General features: G+C 37.4%; 1 pseudogene; it reads right to left on the bottom strand.

The window, feature by feature from the left end:
• Positions 1 to 1,047: 1,047 nt before the first annotated feature.
• LOC132023320 (cytoskeleton-associated protein 2-like) lies at positions 1,048 to 2,058 on the bottom strand (annotated as a pseudogene).
• Between the last annotated feature and the right edge of the window lie 2,158 nt (positions 2,059 to 4,216).

The raw sequence follows: 4,216 nt of genomic DNA, 5'->3' as shown, positions 1-4,216 counted from the left end.
TATTATAGAAAAATATCTATGTCCCTTTTCTGTCTGTCTCTCTCTCATCCTCTCCCTCTCTCTGTTTTTCTTGTCTTTTTTTTTAAACTTTTTTGTTTGTTTGTTTTAGATAATACTTCAATAATAAGAAAGCTAAAATTTTAAAATTCAAAATATTTTGGCTAGGCTTTCTACACTTTACATTTACATAATGATTCTGATTTTACCTTTCCAAGAGCAATTGCCAAAAGGAAGGAAAGGCAACCTGTCTTAGTCTGTGGGGCTTGTACTCTTCTCAGGCCATGTGTCCTATAGCAGAGCAAAGAATTGAAGTAAAGAATAAGTGTCCCCTCCCCTCCCCTCTCCCTTGTTTCCTTTTGTTTTTACTTGAAGCATTTCTGGATAATAAATATAAAATTAGATTCATATATAAAAAGCTAGATGACTACCCCAATTCAGAATTGTGTTTCATTGGAGGAGCCCTGGCCCAGGCAGGACATGAATTGCCCTTCATCTACAGGGACACTGTGACAGAAGTCAAAGTTGCATATAAAAGTCATTTGCAATCTCTGAGCAAAGGCACAGCTAGCATTGACTGTAAAATGAGGGGATTTGACCAGATGGTCTGTCATGTGGCATCTAGTCAGAAAGGCTGGCTTCTAAGCAAGCTCCTTCTGGCTAGAAGAACTTGCCCTCTCTGCTAAGGTGTTTGCCGGAAGGAAAGTCTACCATACTGTGGCACCAAACTTCTGATACAAATAAGAACTATATTGAGAGTAAAGTAGATCAATAAAGTCAAAATTTTTACCATACCTGTGGGGTAAATTAATAATATTCAATATTTTAAAATGTATGTATGCTAGAGAATTGTGGCAAACTATAGTCTTAAATAAACCAAAGACAGTCTCATGGGGATATTAAATTTGAGTAAGTCCAGTGAATTACTAAATTCCGAGAGCCCATAATCTGTCTGTCCATTCTATAGTTTTCTCCAGGTCACCTGGACAAGGGTATTCCTTCTTTCATGGACACTCTGAAACACCTTTAAAAAAAAAAGGCAGTGAGAAATTATGATTGAAGGATCTTAAACCCTAACATTACAGGCAAAGCCTCATTTTTACGGAGTATAAAACACTGTTTCTCCCACTTCTAATAGCTTATTAAGAGAAACCATACTAAATCATGTACCCGCAACATTTCTGGATTATGGGACACAACTCGCTCAGTCTTTGTCCAAGGCTGTACAAGAATGATGAGTTTCATGTCTTACACTTCTGGCATTCCACTTACTCTAGAGATGGGAGAGGGGGCTCTAACTTGATACCAGGATGGTCATCCTGTTCTGCCTTGGTTATTTGGGTTGTTGCTGTCTCTTTTAAAGATAAGACTTCAAATTCTGTCTTATTGTCCAGCTCTTCTATTGTTACCGTATCTGTTTCAGCAGCTAAAGAGTCAGAAGTAACTCCTTCAGTGATTCTGTTTGGGTCTTGCAGAATATTAAGAACAACTTCTCACAGCTTTTGTGCCAGTGTTGCCTCATTTCTAATGGTTTCTTTGTACAGCCCAATAACAGCAGAAGTACTTTTATTTGCCAACAACTTTGATTTGCAGATCCAAAATGTAGCAAATTTTTCACCTCAGGAATACTGGACAATGTGGTCACTATTTCATTAGAAAGTACACCCTCTTCAATGGGCTGCAGACATTCTATGAGAATGTTCTTAATTTTATTGGACAGGTTAGGTTTTGCTTTCTTTTCTTCATCTTCTTTTTCCATACTTTTCCAGAACAAAATATTTATTTCCTTTATTATTTTTCTTCTTTTTTTTTAAGTTCCATAGGAGGCCATTTATAGATTTCCCCCCTCAGATTTTTGCCAGTCTTCCAGTTGTTTCCTTCAATCTTCTGCTGTGATCTTCTTCTTAATATTTGGATGAGTTTCGGTCCCATTTGGGACTTTACCTCTATTTATGGTTTTCTTATCAGTTTGGTTTTGGGAGCTGTCTCATTGAGAACATGGTTCTGGGGAAGAGAGTTTTTCAACTTGGCATCCAGAGTTTGCTTTTTGTTGATAGCCATTGCTGCATTTATTCCCATTGGTTCCATTTGCTGTTGTGTTAGGGGTGTTTGGAATGATTGAATTAGAACTGCTAACTGTCAAATTAGGCCTTTGGCTTATGGCTTTTGATTCTTGCAGTGTACATAATGTTCAAAGTCTAAAACAAGTTTGAGTGGATTTCTGATCTTGCTCAATGTTTGGATGTCTGTTGTTATGGCTTCCCAGAAACACACCAGGGTTTGTTCTACTTTCTGCTCAGTAACAGTGTACAACTGAAACTTAGTTTTATTTGGTCTTTCATATTTATCTCCATTAACCTTCATATCTTTTATGTCTTTGACCACAGGTTTCTTTGATGCTTGAATCCTACTAAGGATCTGAAGATAGTGAGAGGGAATTATCTTTGGGAGTTTTTCTCCTGGTCTTGCAAGATTTGTTCCTCTGGAGAGTTGCTATGACTCTACTGGTGGAATCCAAATTTGTGTCTCTCCAACAAATTGTTTACTAGCTTTGTCTTTCAGAAAAGCACTATTCCCTGAACTTTTTTTGCTCATGGCCTGTATAGGAGACAAACTGGTCTTGATTTAATGATAGGAGCTAGTCTTTGGCTACCTCTTCTCTATTTTTCAGGATTTGGTTCCCATTCAGAGTCTGGTAAGGTTTGGAGCAAGTTCTCTTTGTTCATCTTTTTTAGAAAGCTATCAAAAGATTCATTTTCAACATGGTTATTGTCCACAGAGTCTGCACATTTAGCATTTCCTTGATCTACTACTGCTGCTTTGTAGTTTTCAATTCCTGTATATTAAGTAACCCCATGGTTTTTCTACACAGTTCTCCAGTAGTGGATGGATCCACCTTCATGCTAGAAGGCTTACAGTTTGATTAAGAAGGATGTGTTCACCCCGAAGTCAGTCTTTTGCCCAGAAGTTTTGGTGGTTCCAACATTGGCTTCTGGGATCCTGACACAGGCAGGTCTGGGCTGGAGTTTAATGCTGATGGGTCTTATAGCTTTGACAGGCAAAGAAACATGATTGGTAATATCCTATGGGTATAACAGCAGACTTAGAAGGTGGAGGATTGAGGGATCTGGGAAGCTCTGTCAGTTATCAGGTGTCCAACAGCTGATTTCAGCTTGGGTCATGATATCATGGTCATGGAATCGAGCCCTGCATTGGAGCCCACACTCAAGCAGGGAGTTTGCTTAGGATTCTCTCTTTCCTTCTCCCTCTGCTCTTCCCCCAGCACACTCTCTTTCCCTCCACACTAAATAAGTAAATCTTTCAAAAACAAACAAACAAACAAAGAGGGTGAAGGATTCAGATAACTACTCTTGGATTTTAGATAAGGCTTTGTGTTTTAGCACTTCTGTTTTCCCTTGGCTGCTGAGTATCTCTGGAGCTTCCTCTGCTGCTCTTCTTCCTCACCATGACCCCTCTGTGACAGTTTTTCTTCCTATATTTTTCACTGTTTTGCTTTAGTGTCTTAGGACACAGAGAAAGTTGGAAGTCAAAAGTGATATTTACCTCTTGGATCTTAATTTAAGGTAGGAAAGGTAGAAAATAAGTAAGTAGATAAATAATCATTATCTAATAAATGAAAAAAGTGGGTAATGCAATAGAAAATAATCGATGTGGTGACTGCTCTACATATGTCAGGAAAGCCTTTTTTGAGGGTATTTAACCTGAAATGTAAAGAATAAGAAAAGTTAACCATGCAGAGCACTGAATATTCCATTTAGAGGCAAGACCAAATTTATATTCTTTAGGCAAGAGAGAGCTAAGTATATTAAGGAACTGAAATGAAGCTAATTTATCATTTAATTTATATGACTAGACTCTACTTTTAATTACTTTTTTCTTGGTATTCACTTATATATGAACATAGACCCTACTGTTTTCTTAAATGCCTTAAATAGGCCTATATTAAAGGGCTCAAGTGAAGTCCTCTCTGTAGGTCAAAATACAAAATGGTTAAAAAGGCCAAGAAATCCCCAAAGCTGTGAAAACCCTAAAAATTGAATATCAGGTTAGGCTTTTTAAATAAAACTATAAGAAACTTGAAGTTTCTGGTCCAGCAGGTAAGAAGTTTGGAAGTTGCCAATTTATTCTAACAATAAGTAAAAATCTGAACAAACTGAAAAATTCATAAACTGTCTTAGATATGTAAGAGAGAAGTGAT

This window comes from Mustela nigripes, chromosome 1 (assembly GCF_022355385.1).
Source record: "Mustela nigripes isolate SB6536 chromosome 1, MUSNIG.SB6536, whole genome shotgun sequence".
Classification (NCBI taxonomy): domain Eukaryota; kingdom Metazoa; phylum Chordata; class Mammalia; order Carnivora; family Mustelidae; genus Mustela; species Mustela nigripes.
The sequence above is the reverse complement of the archived record's forward strand: the minus strand, read 5'-3'. Positions and strand labels throughout refer to the sequence as shown.